Source organism: Lonchura striata, chromosome 1, assembly GCF_050655825.1.
Source record: "Lonchura striata isolate lonStrDom1 chromosome 1, ASM5065582v1, whole genome shotgun sequence".
NCBI classification, from domain to species: domain Eukaryota; kingdom Metazoa; phylum Chordata; class Aves; order Passeriformes; family Estrildidae; genus Lonchura; species Lonchura striata.
In genome coordinates, this window is record NC_140703.1 from 90,535,250 (window position 1) to 90,555,071 (window position 19,822).

At 35.9% G+C, this 19,822-nt stretch overlaps 1 long non-coding RNA gene across 8 annotated transcripts in view; it reads left to right on the forward strand.

Annotated features, from left to right (window-relative positions):
• LOC110474669 (uncharacterized) overlaps nt 1-19,822 on the forward strand; it is a 409,027-nt gene that overhangs the window by 353,192 nt on the left and 36,013 nt on the right. For 4 of the 8 annotated variants that reach the window (XR_014949702.1, XR_014949692.1, XR_014949693.1 and 1 more), the window contains one exon: nt 21-19,811. The exons of 2 other annotated variants lie outside the window; for them this stretch is intronic. This is a non-coding gene — a long non-coding RNA (uncharacterized LOC110474669). The remainder of the gene's footprint in view (nt 1-20; nt 19,812-19,822) is intronic. 2 more of the 8 variants (XR_014949690.1, XR_014949691.1) reach the window with 1 other exon arrangement.

Genomic DNA, 19,822 nt, shown 5'->3' on the forward strand with positions numbered 1-19,822 from the left:
TTTTATGTGTCCTTCCATAGATAAAAAGAAGCAAAATTGCTGGGATGGCTAGGATTTCAAAATACTACTTCATAATAAGCATAAAACACATCTTAAAGCACATATTATGGGTCCAGAAGAACACATCTTTCAGTCTGCAAGAAGTATTTAAACTACTCTGGCAGATGAAGGTAAGAAAACATTAATTTCAGCTAGTCTTTCTTTGATACATGCCAATGAGTACAGAAATGCAAAAATGAAACAACTTAAGAATGTGTAGCTCAAATTACATATGAAAATCATCCATTCAAAGTGTGGATTTAATCATTTTTGTCTTAGTCAGCTCATTCTTTCAATCACCCATTTCCCATTCCAGGTTACAATACTTACACTGTAGTGTAGATTACTATAATTAACAGGTTAAATGCATGAAAACAGTTTTTTCCCCTTGATGTGCCTTCGGATCTTTTATTTTTGCTAGCAGTCATACTGTAGAGTCACTTCCTATGAAAGAGAAACAACTGCCATGGGGTTTCTTAATGCTGCTTATGCTCTTTTCTTTCCCTCCAGTAATAACAGTAAGAAATTATTGTCTGTAAATAAAATAATATAATGGAGAGCATATATCAGGAGAAGTATGTTAAAAGCTGCATGTATAACATGCATAGGTACAGACCGCTTATATTGATGGAGTAGCCAATGTTGGATTTTATTAAGATGCAATGAGAACCTTTCTAATCTCATTGTATAGAGCAGTTCTTTTCTGATCTAAACCAACTCCTTCACTTAGCATGCAATTTAATTCTACAGAATAAGAAAGAAAATAGTCTATAAATGTCTTTTGTGCTGTGATATGTACAGCAAATATCAACATTGCTCTTACTTTGTTTTCTCCACCAACAATTCTGTGTGGCATATCTGTAAATTTATTTATTTTTTAATCATATGTCCTGCTGGTTATAACATAACTTAATGTACCAGCTGCAATTAACAGACTGTCAAAGGATCAACTAACAAGTGCTGATAAGCTTCATTTAACTAATTTGAGGAGTGGAAGTTTGATTTTCTTTTTTTTTTTCCAGGAAGGTAGCTTGTTTCCTTATTTCCTGTCAAGTGAGCCAACTCCTGTGACCTGTAGTTAAAAGGGCCCTTTGTAATTAAGGCAGTGAGCCTCCAAGTGAACAGTTCTCACAGTAGGAGGGGGAGCAGGGGGGAAAAGAAGAAGAAAAAAGCAACAAGGGAAAAAAAAGAGGATGCATGACACTGCTTAACTAACTAATCGGAGCTGAGCCAATCCATTTTCCTGCGGCCCACTCAGTGTAGCATGCGCACGCAGAACCTCGCCCTTCATTGGCTTCATGTCCATTTTATGGACCAGCGAGTCTATTAAGATCTTGGTGAGTGGCCCTATCCGAGGGAAGGGCTCTCTCTCCGCCTACCCACAGACTACCAGAAACTGATCAGCCGTGTTATATCAATAACGTTCTCACACCAGGTTGTGTAAATTGATCTTTTACAATTTCTCTCGGTGACAGTCTCTGTAACCAACAAGATAAATCATTCCTCCTGCGGCTTTTTTATTGATTGCTGAGACCTGTATAAAAATTACACTGCTCAAGCTGTGAAGTGAACATCCTCATAAAAGAAGACCTTCTATTTACAACCAAAATGCATTTGGTCCAGATCAAGCACAGATAGTAAATACCATCCCAACACTATAAGAGACCAGAATTAACTGAGATTCAAAGCACCAACAAAGTAACTCGCATAAACTTTTAAATGCGAATGGTGCACAACAACACCAAGAAAAAAAAGAAAAGTAAACAAAAAACCCCAAACTTGCAGGGTTATAAAGTCTTGCTGAAGTAAAGGCAGTTGTAATAGCAAACCATCTGTTAAAAACAATGATGAAGAAGAAGCACAGCAACACAATCAGCTAGATTTTTTTCCTTTTTGTTTTTTTTTTTGTTTTGTTTGTTTGTTTTTGGTTTTTTTTTTGTTTTGGTTTTTTTTTTTGCAATTGCTTGTACAAACACTAACACAAATTGCTTTTTGCTATCCTTTTAGCATCCACACAAATATATATTTTTTTAATGGAACTGTAACGTTTGAAGGCTTCTTACCTTTTCAGAAAAGAAATGATCTTCAACTTTGGAAGATCTGGCAGCTGTAATATAATTCTAGGGAAATTGATTTAAGCTGCTGTATAGTACTGGCTTTACTGTTTTATTAAAGTAAATAGTCTAATGATGTCTAACATAGGCAACCAAATGCATTTACAGTTTTTAGGCACCATCAACTCTATAAGGATTATATTCCTTACACTTTATTCCATAATTTAAATTCTGGTAAAATAGTCTCTAATTTCTGTTGCTTTAATTATTTAAAACTTATGCTAATACTGTTTAGACACAATTTCTAAGAGTGTCTTTTGAAACAGGTGGACTTAAACAGAGCAAAATTGTTAAATGTTAGATTATCAAACATGATGAAAAAATTAGCATGTGATTCAGAGGGCTGAAAACCAGATATGAAATACAAATTTCATTGTCTTACTGACTCAGTTTTTGGATAGGACACTTATGAGCCAATACTTCAATTTACTCACCTGTGAAAAATTATTACAGTATTTAGAGGAAATGTGTCATTTCTGTATCATGCTAAGTGAAATCAGTAGAGATACACTCAAGCTAGCCTTGTTCTCTGGGAAATGGTGAAGTTTAAATTAGTGTTTGCAAAGTACTCTGAAACACTTGATGATAAGACTCAAAAATGATTCAAAAATGCAAGCTTTTGTTATTATGATTCTCTGACACAAAAAATGAAGGATGCATTCAAGTATTTCATGTTATCAGAAAACTGTGCAGCCATGATTAGTGCTACCAAGGAGAACTCTGTACCAAGTAGTGTCTCAAAATTAAGAATGTTGTCAAAAGCATAGTTCCCATTAGGTCTTATAAGTCATTTTTTTTCTGTTGAAATCAAAATCTGTGGTTAATCTAAACACTTGTGATGCTGAAGAAAATATAGATTTTTCTTTTTTTTAGATTGTGCAAGTGTAACTAGAATTACATGTTTAGAATTGCTAAATACTCAACTATGCTAAATTATTTTAAATGTCAAAAACATATGCTATTTTTGCTGTTTAGTAATTGGTTGGTCAAAGAAACTTCAGAATAGAAATGTGCATCAATCTCAAAATTCAGACTATGAAAATAATTAACTTTTTTCTAGTGCTATAAAACTCTACATAAATGACAGAAGCACTTCTTTATTTGCTTGCTGAGTAAGGTGATTTCCCCACCTAAATTAAAAGAAAGAAGGGAAGGAGTTTGTTGGACAAGGCAGGGTTTCAATATATATGGTTAAGACTGCACTCTTCTTAGACTTCAGAATAAATTTTGCTGGTATTGTCTATTCACTTTTCTATTCTTCTTCAAAAGACATTGTCAAAGGGAGAGAGTTAAAACACTATTTATTAGAAAAACTTGATTGGGAGAAGCCAGTTCAAGGCTCAGAACCCAGACAAAGGGCCAGTGTGAACAAAGGATTGTGTGAGGACAGTGAAAGTAGTAAAATATAAAAGTTATGTTTAAAGAACATATTTTGTCTGTATATTAGAATATTTTATCAAAGTATGTGAATTATCCAAACCAAATTCTTCTGATTCCTCTTTTCATTATTAGCTTTATTTATATGCTTCCCCTTGCATCTCAGTGGTGAACTGATGATGACAATACCAATATTCTGGGGCATTGAGGGGTTTAGTTTGTTTCCTTTAGGCAAGAATGCAAAATAACTGGAGTTAATTTCTAGCAGCATCCTCTTGATTTCTCTTAATCCTGGTCTGTGATGACTCTTCAAGCATCCCATTGGAAGCAATTGTGGGAAAAAGGACATTCCCTTTTCAGCTGTTCTTCCAAACCCTAATGAGTTAACAATTGAAATACAGAAAGTTGCTTCAGAGGTCAGGAGAGTATATTCTACACAATGGTCACAGCATTTGAAGCCATGACAGCACTATAAATTGACAAACTAAAGCAGAGCACTTGGTGGTCTGAAGTGGAGAAAAGAACATCAGCCAAGAGCAGTAAAAGACAAGCCATGAAACCACACAGAAAAAAATGAGTGATTTTTTTCAGATCACCTTGTTAGAATTTAGTGTATCAGAGGTCAGATGAGTAGAACAATAATAAGGTCCAAGGTTGAATACCAGTGGGGAAGCTTAACCCAGGAGCTCCAGGTCAACCATAAGTGAATGAGGTAGAACAGTGAAACAGTAGTCACTCAGGAAGGGAACGCACAAAAGTCAGTGGGTTAAGGGGAGGAGCCCAACAGTTATCAATTAGACTAAGAGAAAGCCCAGGCTCGAGCACCTGGGATAAAAAAATAATCCCAGTGTGATGAAAGGAGATTTTCTCCTGTGCACAGCTCTTGTTCCTTGGTTTTCAGGTTTTGAGAAATTTGAAATGTATAAAGCTAAAGATCTGAAATTTGTAACAGATGAGAAAACACTGGCCAGCTGGACGCATGTTTTATGTGCATATGACAATGTTTTTATCCCACGCTGGACAGTCTGCTGAGATAGAGGCACAAAAGTAAATTTCTTTTAAAAATATGAGCAAACAAATACACACACAGGCAAATACAGGCATGCACACATGTACACCACTGCGAAGGGGGTGTTTTTTACTTCTTATTTTCTTCAGAAAAGTATAATTCACACCAATTTTATTTTTAACTTATGAGGAGGAATTTCTTTAGATTTGTGAAGAAAATTGCTTCAAGTGATAAGTATGGAATATTTAAGTGACATTTTACAATGTAAAATGTATATATATATATATATGGTTATGCAACTTCCTCTTTCGATGAACATGCATCACCTAATTTAGTAGGAATTTTGCCACTGATTTCATTGGAGCTAGAAAAAGCTCAAAATAAAGCAGATTATGTCTGATATCCCATAGTTCAGAGTACATTGAATATATCCAAGTAGAGCTAGCCAAAACTATTCACTAATATGAACACGTTTTTTTCTGTTATGCAGATTTCCATTTATGGTTGTTATTAGATATGAACAACTGTGGTATTACCTTTGTACATGTCTGTGGGAGTGGAGTGAGGGTGAGGGGTAGTGTGTGCATGTGTTTATACAGCAGAAGTTTTTGTGATATCTACACTATGTACCTGAAATATTATTCAGTCCCCATGAGCAATCTGTGGTAAAAGGGCAAGGATGTATATTGTCAGCCAGACTCTAAACATGCTTTGTTTGTAACCTACTACTCCATTTTTCTACTGGTTTATTCTTAACCTCACTTTTCTGAGGAATTATATAATTCCGGATGTCTCCTAAAGCCAGCAAAATTCTTACAGGCAGAATGAGTCTCAGCAGCTGTAGTAAAGCACACAGTATCCCCACTATCCTCTGGTGTGTACATGTTACCTTTTGGATTACAAAAGAGCCATTGTCAAGGTATTGTGATAACTTTTCAAACTCCTTCCCTTTTGCTGCTCCAGAACAACTGCACTAATACAGATAAAGCAGAGGCTGACTGCTAAGCACACAGGTACAGTGCTCCACAGTCAGTGCCTCCCACATGCACCAAAGAAGATGAGATTACATTGCCAAGTGGCTTCTTTCTGCTTTTAACAGGATGAGTTTTCTGACATGAAAGATTCTCCTACAAAGACTGAAACAGAGAAGTTCAGGGACCAAAACCCAACCTTTTTTTCAAGAAATTGTCAATGGTGACCCCTGAAATCTAACAGGACAGGAAAAGAATTTGATCTGCTTAAAGCTGAAAAAGTTTAGGAAAGGAGTATGGACTGTAGTTTTCGAGCTCATGGCTGGGTATTATGCTTGTTTGGAAAAAACAGGTGAATAAGAAACTATGACTTTACTGCATGTGATAAAAAAAAAAGGGTATAACTTCTTCAAGAGTTCATTTCAAGATATGATTTATCTAAAGGAAAAGATACTTGATGTATTTCTTTCTAAACAGTTATTTTACTGATGTCATTAGACAGCTAGTTTTACATCCTGGAAATTAGGGGAGATCCTGCCAGATGTGAGCAGGGGAGTCAAGAAAAAGGGGATTAGAATGTCTCTTGTTTTAAGAGTGGAGGTCCTTTACAAAATAGTGTGCAGAAGCATGGGTGGCAATAACATTTCTTTTGTGTACAACAGGGGAAGTTGGATTAACTAGTATTAGGATTTAATATGCTTTTCTTAGGGGAAAGTTTGTTGCTTTAATTTCACATGAAAGTCAAAGTGTTACACTACTCAGTTTAATGAATATTTTTTCTTTCTTACAGAACAAGTTTCAAACTCACATTGATAACACTTCTCTGGGATGCTACTCACAAGAAGACATGTAATTGCAGTGTTCCCAAATAGTGTTGCATTTACCCTCATGAGTATCCAAAAGCACTCTGTATGCATTAAAGCTCATGTTTTTAATATTTTTATACTGCAAATAGCTCAAGGGAGAAAGCAAATAAATTAATATTTAGCAAAAGTAGTCCCATTAACTGACTTTGATAATCCAATGTTAAACTGAGGTAATAATCATAGGTTCAGCTGCAATATAAAACAAATCATAGTTGCCTACTAGACAGATGGATGGAGTTTTCTTAACCCAAATATACCACAGTCTTGGGGAAGGATTTGGATCTAGCTCAGGATTTTCCTCCAAGATCCATCACCTGTACTAGCTAAAGTTCTATTGGTGTAATGGAGATTCTAAGTTGTGTGTTGACATCTACACTGTAAGCACCTAAATTTGAGTGCTTCAATTCATAAATATATAGAGATCATAAATACAGTTTATATCAACCTATCATTAGATAACTAGGTAGGCTAGTTGGAATAGCTGTAAAATCATCTGTATCTGAACTGGAACTACACAGGCCCCTGGTAGTGTCAGTAAGAAGGAATAATCACTTGCAAAGTGAGATTTATCTCAATTCACAGTAGATGTCTGAAATAAGTCAGATAAGTTACACTGTAAAAGCTGTATTGTTTTGCACTGAAGATAACAGAAAATTAGTTCAGGTAAAGACACCTACATAAGGAGAGCAAATGTCTCCTTCATTCATAAGCAGTCAGATAGAGAGATTTATAGACTGGAAAAAGATAATGAAGTGGTTTTTAGAACTGTTGGTGAGGCCAATCTTCCACAGGAGGAGGATGCCACTGATACCCCTGACATCTGAACTTTAACTAGTAGGTGGTAGATATCCGTCAGACACGCTGACAAGAACATCATGAAGTACTTATAAGCTAAGTCAAGAAGATGAGAAATGTAATGTGATGGGGAAAGGAAACACTAGAAGGACTCAAGGCAGTGATTCCATAAGCTTGGGAAATGGTTATTGTAGTTGTATTTTCAACAGATACAAGCAGGAAACAACAGCAGCTGTCAGTGCCTGAAAGGAAAAAAATGCACTTCTCCAGATAAAAGTTAAGATGAGTTGTAGGTGGTGGAAATTGAGAGAAGGATACATCTTAGATATGCATTGAAGAGTTGGCAAAATAAAAATATGGCCTGCAAATTCACCCTTACTGACTGTAGGTTGCCCCTGTGGTTGTGGAAGAGGGATTCCCAACCACAAGAAATGGCAGATGTGGCACTTCAGCTCCCCATCCCCCAGCATATTTAGATTCTGCTGGTATAAAATGGATCTTCGGCAGTTAAAATGTCAATAGACTCTTATCAGAGACATGTTATTAGCTGTAACTCATTTTCCTGTAAAGTTAGAAAAAATGTATAAACCGGTTATACAGATTTATCAGTCTGTTAGAAAGACAAACTCTGGTCATCTTAAAAGGTACTCCTCTTAGCACATTTTTCCCAGTTGAATGAAGACCAAAATGATTGATCACATCTTTGTTAAGGATTGCAGCAGGGGACACTGGGAAACTGTGGGAGTCGCAGTTCATTGAAGTAAATCACATGTGCTCTCTTGTGTTAGTGCAGAATGGCAGAGGGAACAGATGACCAGCGTGATCCAGTCTGTCTAATTTCATACAACCAGGGAATCCTTGACTAAGGGGTCTACAGGGCTCTGATTGTGAAAAAGAAGGAACTAAAAGATCACAGTTAAAAACCTTCAGTATGGAAAATATGCAGAGTTCTCAGTAAAGAAGAAAGAGAGATAAAAATATTATAATTTGTCATGGAGGCTACAATTCCTTCTCCTCACTCATCACAGAGAAATTCAATTCAAAAGAAAGACTGCAGACTTTTCAAAGATTTTGCAAAACTGGTGATACTGGTAAAGTCAGCACTAACTTTGGTGTTTCAAATAGTGCTTTTTATACAAAGTTTATATTCTTTTGTGACAGTGCAGGATCAAGCTGACACATTAAGAATTCTATTGGAAATAAAATAAATGGCATCACCACTAAATTGTTTCTGAATTCAGTATAAAAAATGTCTAGCAAGTGGGCAGTCAGAAGTGAAAGCATTACCTATTCCCTTTCAAAAAGGGGCAAAAATATATCCTTAGAAAGTTCAGTTCACTCTGGTGAGGGGGTGGAATGATTTTCACCCTTTTCTCATCCACTAGAATGCTTTTCACAGCCAAAAAATCACAAGGTACTGTTAGATACAAGACTTCTTCTGTAGGAAAATGTGTTCATGTTAAAAATGAATAGAAATTATAGCAACAGAATAAAATGAAACTTGCAAGCCCAGAGAAATAAAACAACTTGTTATTTATGATAAACAACAGGGGATTGTTGTAGGTCTGAAGCAATCAAAAGAATTTTGCACCACAAAGAAAATCTGAACAAAAATAATAATAATACTTAGAATTCAGACTTTTCATTTATTGAATTGTTTCTGTACAACAAGCTTTACAGAATAACACAATATATTCTAATGCTCTGGAATTATTAATGAAACAACCTAGTTGTAAAAGAATATAGAGCTCTACAGAAGAGAGAGCTGTTATTTTGTTGGTTCACATGCTTCTTACTCACATACCATTGTGTGTACTTTTCTGTCCTAAAAGTGTTCCTCACATTAGTGTTTAAGAGTGTAGGAGTGCATTTAATGATTAACTGGGAGAAATAACTGTTTGATAATACCTTACCATGTGTGGACATAAACTGGATCACAGTCTTTATTTTAGTGGTTTTCCATTTCCCCTTGTTATTATTTTTATGGTACACAGCCTCATAGAAAATCTGACTTCTTCCATGGCTTTTCTTTTATGCCCTTGTTCACACTTGAAAGCTCTGCCAAACTCAAAGGAGTGACTATAGGTCTTTTTCAAGACCCCGATGTAAAATAAATCAGTGATCACTGTCAGGTTACAAATTTTTCCTTTTAAAAAATCTGCAAATACTTATCCCAGTCTGTAAAACAACAAGTCAGGACACTACTCGGTCTTACGTACAGTAAGGAAAACACCATATTTCAGTCAGTGTAATCCATACACATGAAATGGAGAAAAACTTTTAAATTCAGGTGTATTTAGTACTTAGACCTTCTTGTATTCTTTCTATCTTTTAAGAACTTCACAGAAAGATGGTCTGAAGGCTTTGTCAAGGAAGTGTTATCTCTTTTTTTATCCTCAGCTGCAGTACAAGCACAGAAGGAAGAAATACTCTCCTCCAAAAAGTTTAGTCAAGTGTGTGTGCCCAAAGTAGAAGAATTTTTTTCCTTCTTGAGGAAATTCAACATAGCTTGTTAACCTTGGAATAACTGGATAAAGAAAAATAATTACGCTGCTGTATAATTTCAAGTCTGTCAAAATACTTTCTGCCTCCATCAGAATACTGATGGTCACTTCTTAGCAACTACCTTCTCTACTAGAGTTTTCCTCATCTTGCTCAGTTATTAAGAAATAAACATGCAAACACAGAAAATATACCTTAAAAGCTGCTCATATGCCTGCATGAGAAATGCATCCATGAGTTTAAACTATGAACATCTCTGGAGTGTGCAAAGTCTATCTCAACTGAACTTCGAAGATTTTGCATTGCAAAGAGCAAAGGGGATGAAATTCTTTGAACAGATAACTTGTTCATCTAAGTCTTTCAAAGGCTACTGGGCTGCCAAAAAGCACATTTTTTCCACTGAGATAGGCAAATATATATATAGAAAGTTAATCACATGGTGTCAATAAAATGAGGAGAAATTCATGCAATAAGATTACACTTTATCTCGATTTTATTGAAATTAAATGGAAAGGTTTTTTTATGTGAATATAAAGTACACAATGATCCTAAAACAGTTTTAAAGTAGAAAGAGGAAGAAATTCCCTAGCTACAAAGCACAAGCCATTCACTTCTTGTCTAGAACAGGAAAGAAGAACCAAAAGCTGAATATGTCTGTAAGTGTCTTGTTCATACTTCATTGCAACTTCCTTTGAAGCTGTGGCTTTGATCACTGTTCACAGGGCAGTGGACCAAATGGACTTCCAGTGTGATACAACTAAAAATTTCTGTGATTTTGAATGCCACAGGATTCCTCTATGCTAGAAGACATTCAGCATAGAGGATAAAATTGTGAGCGCTTCAGGAAGGAGCAGATATCCTAGATCATTCTCCTCTTTCTCCATGAATTCTTTTTCTCAGCTGTTGTTCTTCCTCTGTATTATTTTTGTTGTGAATAGTTCTTTATTTATCCTTACTGCCCAGGCATGCAGCCTCATAGAAATGTTTATGATAGTGCTGAGTACAAAATGATAGACAGTTGGTCAGAGAGGAGTGAGCAACACATATACAAACAACTATAGCTCAGCCTGATTTCAGTCCCAGATCTGCAGCAGTACAGATCACCCTCAGTTTTTTCCTCCAGACTACCCTACTACAATATGTTACATAATGTGGTAATTGAAGGGTTTATTCAGAACACAGCAGTGCCAGGATTAAGATTCCCATGGATGAGCTTAGGACAAAGTTTTGTTATTACTTCTCCAACCTCACATTAACAGAAAATCAAGATCTGCAGAGCAGGATGAATGAGGTCCAATGACCTTTTGTTGAATAAAAAGTGCAAGGACCAAAGTTATGTTAGTGTTATCCTGTGAACTGTCTGATAATTTTACACTGTTCCGCTTTGTATTTGCCTGTATATGTACATCTTTGTACTTTTTATTTTTACTCTGAATCCTTCCTTAAATTAAAAAATTGCCTTCCCCACTGGAATAAGTACTATCAGTGTATTTCATGCCAATGGTGGTGCCTCACACTTCATGACAGCTTTTCTTTACCCAAAACCATTTGATCTAAGTTCTTCATTTAAGTTGATCTAAGTTCAGCAACTTTTGTTCAATTCTTGTCATTCCATCATGAAGATGTTGATCAGATCAATAGAAAACACTTTATAAAAGTAACCTTTTCCTCACTAGAAAACCAGCAGTTTCCTTTTAGAAAGGGAAACATTTTTACTGAAAATGTTCATACTCCTATAATCTCAAATTAGTTTGCAGCCAAAATATTTGTTTCACAAAAAAAAAAAAAAAGAAAGAAAGAAAAACACACCAAAAAAAAAAAAAACAGCCCTACTTCTTTAGTTTCATTTCTCTCTCTCTCTCCCTCTCTTTGCTTTTAAAGGATTTATTTATTGTTTGTCAAGGAAAGCAGTAACAGACATATCTTTTTTCACTCTTCTTTTTCCCCTGATTTCTCAACCATACTCAATGAAACTCTATCTTGTAAAGTCATAGCATGCAAAAGCAAAAGAATCTGTTGGAAGAACTGTACAATTGCCAAGACAGTTAAAGGCTCTTTTCTGACTTCTTGGACATGGATATTTGCATAACACTGTATATTTTCCATTATCGAATAGCAGGATTTTTTAACTCCATTGTTCTTGGATACAGTTCTGAAATCCAGCCAGAAAGATCCACTATTTTAGTAATTACTACCACCTTGCACATTAAGTGATACAGGATGACCAGGTGTCAGGTAGTCTATGGTCCACTCTAGTAGCTCTCAGCGTCCTGGGTAAATTTCAGTTTTCCAATATTTATTTCACTGGCAAGTGCATTTAGCTGCCTGAAAGACTGCCTCTCACACTGCTAGATTTCTCTGCTGTAGAAACTAAATCTAGTGAAACACAACTTTCTGGGACCAGAGCCAGGTCACCCTCAGTTCAGTGGCCTTATCTTTGAATTTACAATTAAGGGCTCAAGCATGTCTCCTTTCATGAGAGGTAAACCTCATTCTTCCAGTGATCCATCCCCTCAAATATCAAACTGGTGCTACCAGTAGACTGCATCTTTGCACACATGATGAGATTTTGCTGGCAAAAATTGCTGTAGAGTTTTATTCCTCCTTGACTGAATATCTGTCACTTCCAAGCTGATGTTAATTGATGCCTCCTTGCTATGGTGGTGGGAGTTTCAGAACAGATGTTAATACAGCAATGAGCATGTTAAGGAAATTTAAAATATAAAAAGACTAACTTGTGCTTACAGTCTATATATACTACTGGAGATTTATTGAAAAGCAAAATAAAGAATATACTTAGCTGCTGTGGGTGGGGTCTGAAATTAATACATTCTCTGCATTTTTCAAACTAAGTCTCCATGAATAAACCTAATTCTCTTCCTCCTTAAGTAGTATTTTAAATGCACCACACATCTTTTTCCTTCACCAGGTAAGCATCTGCAATAATAGGCCTTACAGATACACAATCAAGGACTAGCATCTAGCATGAGAGGCACAAGTCAGCTGAACTTAGAAAATATTGCTGTTAAATAATTACACACTGTCATTAAATTACAGTTTGCTGTTTCTGAAAATGACTGCATCATCCATCAAAGTGTACTGTAAGCTTTTTAAATAGATATATCATGTAGATGTATTTTTAAGATTACTTGTAAATGCATTTCTTTTTATTTTGCATTCATTTAATGTTAAGTCCATTATTTGAGATTCAAGATGGGATACATCTAAATATGAAGTTTTTATTCTGCCCTGTAAGTTATACAGTATAGTTTCATATTAAGATTTTACTAGACAGTTACACAGTACTCAGTTTTAATATGGAATACTTCATCATGTTCATTATCGCCTATTTAGACTCATGTAAACTGACACTCCTGAAATAAGCAAGCTTTAAATTGTTAATATAAATGTTATGACTCTTTTAATTGCAATAGACGTCTCATTAAGTAATTTAATACCAATGGGACCTTATACCAATACACAAAAAAGCATATTTTGCCCAGCTTTTACATACAGCACAATATGATAGATAAATTTTTTTCCACAGTGATGCTCATCAGCTTTCTCTTTGCTATCCATATCCTGAGTGAGAACATCTTGTCAGCAAGCTGACTTGATAGGCTGGATTAGCTGGTTTAAACCAGAGCACCTCTGGTAAGGCTGCACCTGTCTGCTCAGGATTAACTAGCAGGGCCTCTCTGAAGCTGCACCAGAGAGAGAGCTACCTAGATCATGGCCATGGTGGAATTAGTTCTTCACCTAGGTGGAGAGAAAAACATGCATGACATTTCCATTAGCCTAGAAGGCAGAAACATCTGGTTACTTGGTTCAGCTCATCAGCAGGAGAGCCTGTGTTTGATTAGCCCTTCTCTCAGTAGTAGGCGTTACTACAGTCAGTGGGAATTACTAAACATGGTTTCAGGGGACTGACGTTAATTTGGCTTGCCAAAATAATATGCAATTTTTTAAGGAGTTTGTGTTAATTAGTTGTATAATTTGATGTGATGTGATTGGTTTTGCACAAAGAAAAGTAGAACAGGGTTTGGTATTAGAAGCTGCTGTAGGAGAATCAAGACATAGCACTTAAACTGCTCACAGTGTGAATTTGCAGTGGTGAAAGGCCTTGGTTCATGATCTAATTATACAATGAGATTCCCTTTATGAAAAGCTAAAAGCCTTTTGATTCTTTTTTGTCTTTTTCTAAGATATTTTATTTTGATGACTGTACTTTTATTCCTTGCATCTACTATTTCACCACAGATTAAGTCACTTTGGATATTCTGTTTTGGCCTGTTTTGTATAATATTCCACTTTTGCAAGAAAAGAGATATGTAAAATGATAAAATTTGGCAATTTATAGTTTATATAATTTCTAACTGAATTTCTCTGCCTGCCTTCTACTGTTCATTCACTAACTCTTTCTCAACTATTATTGGCAATTTAGGCTTCTTTGCTACCTGTGGAATGGTAATCAGTGAAACACACTGATGTCAGAATTACAGTTTCTGCCAGGATAACTGATAACTGTGTGGTCTGGGAACTTAGAAACATATATGAGGTACTCAACATCCTCTCATTAAAAGTGTTTGCTGTCTGACGGCTGTTGAAAAAATTTTAGAACTACACTGAAAAGCATCAGCTGAGGCTCGGCTGAATGAGAGGGTTGTTTAAAATTTTTCCTCAGGATTTTGCTGAGTATGGGAGTAGTCAACTGAAGCAATTCTCAGAAATAGTATACCCTTCCACATTTCTCTGTTCTTCTCACCTTTCTTGCCTATTTGGATGGCAGATTCTTTGGGCTGATGGCTATTTCTTCCTAAGTGCTTGTACAGTGCTCTGCAGACAGAGTTGCCAGTCCTGGCAGTGGCCTCCAGGCACAGTTCTCTTAGACATGCCAGTTAATTAACTCACAGCTCTCTCCCATTATCTGCCACCCCCACCTAATATTTTAAAATTTCATGTCACCTCCACTAGCAACAAGAGGCAGGAGTTTATTTATCACTATTTCCACAGGGAAGTAAGCCTGAAACACAGGTGCAATATATACACTATCCAAAATTTAGCTACATACTTATTCAAGACATTTGTCTCCTTAAGCTGTTTGTCTTGTTAATGGCTACTGTTTCAGATCACCCTTGGAGTGAGACTATCTCTCCCTGAACTACCAAAATTTAGGCAGCATGGATATTCAGTTCTATCCTTCTGCAAGAAAACCCCATGCTTGAAAGCCTGTCTTGCTGGGGATGGCTGAGAGAAACCTATTTGCATGTTGCTTGAGAGAGTGCTCTGTGGACTGGAGTTTCACACAAATCTGCTGGGCAATGGAGAACCTTCTCACACTTTGCTGAAAGTTTGCCTTAACCTTGTATGCTGATGTCCAGACTTCTCAGAGATGTTCATAAATCTCAGAGTTACCTGAAGTCTCATACAACTCCAGTTTCCTATGATACAAGGCTCTCTTGTAAATGTTTCACAGAGCTCTCTTCAAATTTCTAAAAAAAGACACAGCATAGTTTATGGGATGTTCTGTTCAATGCCTAATCCCTGTGGAAAAGCCCTGTAGTTTTAGTATGACTTCATATGATAAAGCAAGTCCACCAAACACAAAAGAGAAAAGAGTTCTAATAGACTCTTTGTACCATCAAGGCTTGGGAGATATGAGCTTACTGGTGGGAAGTGTTTAAAAGCCTGAAAAAGATTGGTGTCAAAGGAGGCATGCACAGTATGTAGTGGAGTGGAGTTGATATTGCATATAAATTAGGGGCAAGTGTGCTAGTGCAAAAGGGTGCATTGAGTAGTTCTAGTAAGAGAAATGTGGGGAGGAAGAAAAAGCCCAAACATTTCACTGGCACAGACCAGGACTGAGGATGCCTGGAGAGCTTCCAGGTAACTTCTATTAGGTGCAGCAAGAGTGCTGGCATCCATCAGGGTGACTGTCTGTGCAAAGCTGAGCTGTCTGTTATGGAATCACCAGAACCCTTTCAGGATTATGGACTTAAAATGCTCATATACTTGTTATTTATTTTCTATTCGAATATCATTTATTACTGAAATTGTGTTTGTTTACCTTGAACAGTCACTAATTTGTAGCTACTCCTCAGCTTTTTTAAACACTACCTGCAGTACTGACCTGCTTCTGATATCACCTTGGTGATATCACCAGCCTCTTTGACTGTCTTTGCCTATCTTATACCTAGATTTCAAGCTCATGGAGAGTGAATGTCTACATTGCTGAATTCTATATATTCAAGCTTTTTGCAGAATGGGTTTCTGTATTTTCTACCCATCTATCACAGTCATGTCCATAACGGGGACTACCAGGAAGTACAGTAATGTGAAGTACAGTAATGTGAAGAAAGATAGATTAAAAAAAAACCTGCTGAAAAATAAGTGTTTCATTTTGTCTACTGAGGTAAATTCATATAAAACAATATTGCAAGACCAGTGTTTTAATCACTTAATGTAAGCCTCTCAGAAACCATACAGTAAACAATCTTGGAAAATTTTTCATAAATATCAACTCCTGTGCTATATACAGGCAAATATGTCTTACATCAGAAAGATACATCCATCAATCAATTATTCATTTACAAATACAAAATAAAAACTTCTTTGAGGGAACATAATATTTTAGGCCAGTTGACTTTTACAGTCTCATAGTACAAATACAGAATAATTTCTATTGATGCAGAAAAGTTATATTTTCACTTATTTAATGAAAGGTGGCAGCAACTGATGTAAAACCAAGGCAGCAATACCATGCTAATAACCAGGACAGGTTAAGCCAGCCTATGTAAATCTATATTAATTTTAAATTAATTACGAGAGTAGTTGATTGATCATCCAAATATGAAGAAATAATTTCAGATTTTGCTTAAATGCAAAAGAAATTTATATAGAGATAAATCATTAATTTCTTTTCTTAGCAAAACTGCCTTCTCTTTCTTTCCACCTCTCCTGCCCTCTTCACTTCCCAGGTAATATTGGCATGACTCAGGCCAGGAAGTTTTCCTACTTTGTGATGAATTACAGAAGTAGCCTGAGAACAATTGCTGAAAGAATGGATTTTAAATCCATCAGTGGCATCAGTACTGAAGGAAATATATAAAAGACAGCTAAGCCTTACCTAGAAAAGCCCTGCAAGGCTGAAATTTCTTGGACACCTGTATATACTGAGGTATCCCCATATGAGCTTCTAGACTCATGAAATGCCAAAGCACAATTTTTACTTGTGACAGTGACACTAGAAATTTGCCTGATATATTCACACGGGCACGAAAAGCTTGGAAGCTGTTGTACTGTTATTTTTGTTTCTGTTACTCAGATATATTTTCCCTGTGAAGCACATTACAGCTTGGGAGTGCCCACTCCTGTGAAAGGTAAATTAGTCAGAGGTACATAAGCCAAAAGCCTCACAACAGAAGTCACAAGGAAATCTAGTCAAAGCAAATGCACTGTCACTATACAACAGTTGCTGTAAATATGTAGATGCTTTCTCTTTGTTACTGGTGACTTCAACATGCTCTTCATCTTTTGAAACAGGACCGAAATCTTCATTCTTCATCTCACTTCCAGATGAATCTAATTTTTCAGTCACTATAGATTCAAAAGTCAGTTTGAATGGATATGATGTATCATTAATAAAAAAGAAAAGCTCAATTAAACTTCAAAACTACCCATAGTCAAACAAGCCAATATATTAACATTTGAAAATGAATTATCATTCATACTGAGTTGAAAATTCCTTTATTAAGTTTTTAGCCACCGATTTTTTTCCTGAAACCCTGTAATATTGCAGCACTTAACCTAACATATTCTGAAGATTTGTTCAATCATTCACCGATGTTTGGATGTTGAAGCAAACTACAGAACAACATAATGTAATGACTTCTGACTTATGGACTTATCAATGCCACAGGTTAAGTGGTTAAATTGAGAATCTGTAAAATGTCAAAACAGAGCAACAGTAGTGGACAATATAATTAGACTGCATCACAAGGTGTTTGTGGAAGGGAGGGAAAATGGTCCATTCAAGCTTAACTTTTATATTACTTTCTTCTAGGTAATAATGCTATCTCATCTAGGACAGGCCAAACATAAAGCTCATATGTAATTGTGCAGCAAGATACTCAAACTGAACAATTTACTAATACACTTTAAAAGCTTTTTTTAATAAAGGTTTAAGAGTAATGAGGCAACAAGGCTTTGCTGTAAGACATTTCATTATGAAACTCAGTTACATAGCAAAACTATCAGTTTTCCCTTGTTGCCTTCCAAGAAAATGCTGTGACTTTCCAAAAGACATTATGCTCAATTAATCCTTACTGCCATCGAGGCATGCTAGCTGCATGCTTCTCCACCAGAAGCATTCTACATACAACAAAAATGACAGGAATATAGCACAGTTAACCACCAGCAGGGATTTTAGAATTAGACTGGGTATAATCTCTAACCTTCCTTCTTGCTAGAGTAAGCTCATAACTTTCCCTATATGTGCTCCTGAGCCATTTGTTTACATGCAAAATCAGATGACATTACTAACTTGCCCTATTCCTTGGTCTATTTTCTTCCCCTCAAGATTCACTTTTTGTTTTTTTTTCCCTGTGACATTTGCAAAATTGACTGTGAAGGAAGAGTAATTAGTCCTCAATGGGCCTGTGCTCCTTGGTCTAGGTTACCAAGATGCCTAACTGAAAATTTGCTCTAGCATCTCCATGGTTTATGTAGTCAGTTCTGTCTTCTGACTTATTTATGGACATAAATTTACCTCAAGAACACTTTAGAGGGGAAAGCTACCTTTTCATTATATGTTTAATATCCATTATAATGGAACCTGGCTTCTAGTTCAGGCCCTGAAGGCATTTCACAATGCAAATAATAGACAATACTGAAGATAAAAAAAAATTTCATCATAAGGAACTTGATTTGTTGTCCAAATCCTGGGTAAAGGTGTCTATATCTGTATAAAGTTTTACAATTTTTGTTTTGTTTAAATAAATTGTCATTTAACACTTATTCCATATTTCCCCTGATTTCCATGCAGATATATTTATGTCTCCATATTGCAGTGAGTTCCTTTAGTTGTTTGAAATGCATGCCTCAAATTCAGGTACCATTCCAAATTTAAGCTTATGGAATCTTCACCAATACAATTGTATCTGGGTAACAGATTGTCTGTTAAATGGAAATGGAAATTATCAACTATGTGTTATCCTCACAACACAGTGCTTTGAGTCACATGCTGTTAGACACTTACTGTGACATGCAGCACTGTTTTCAAAATACCTACAGCTCCCAAAGGTGTCATCATAAGAATTAGAGGTCTCAGCAGTTTTTTCATAGGACAGGATTTAAAGCAATATATACACATTATTTTCTTGTTTGAACATTACCCCTAACAGCATATCCAGGTATATTGTCTTTTCTCTCACCACTCATATAGAGGTGAGAAGAGCATACAAGAGAAGCAATCACTTGTGGTAGACTAGTTTTGAAGAACAGTTTATTCAATCACTTTGACGTCTACTCTAGGTAGGTAGTGTCAATTCTATAGTAACTGCACATGAGCAAGAATATGCTTTCTTTCGGGTTAATTTGCAGAAAATTTCCTACATGTCACAGAGATCCAAATTAATGGTATAGGTTTTGATTTTAGTATTGTCATTACTAATTTGGTTCAAGTTGTTTTACGGATGCTATTATGCAGTAAAGATAACTCTTATAGTAAAAGATTTATTTAAGAAAAATCAATAGAAGATAGTTTTATGGCAAAATAATTGTCCATACACACATAAACAACAACATAGCAAGAATGTGGATTAGTACCTTTTTTCTAACTTTATAGACAACTCTGTCCTAGCCAAATTAAATTTTAAGAATAATTATATAAGATTTGTGTTGTAGCACTTTTTACAGTAAATGGTTCTGTATGAACTGATTCTCCATTCAGTAACAGTCAGAGATATTGCTTCCACAATTTTACATAGACTGTTTACTTGGAGTTTCCTAAAATTTTTTTTACAGGTAGCTCATGGTTATGGAGGCTACAGCATTCGAACTGCTCTCTATTGTTTGTGACACAGTGCTGTTTTCTTTCTTGAGGATAAGGCAGAATGTGACTCAGTCTGGGATGGATGTGGTAAGAAAGTA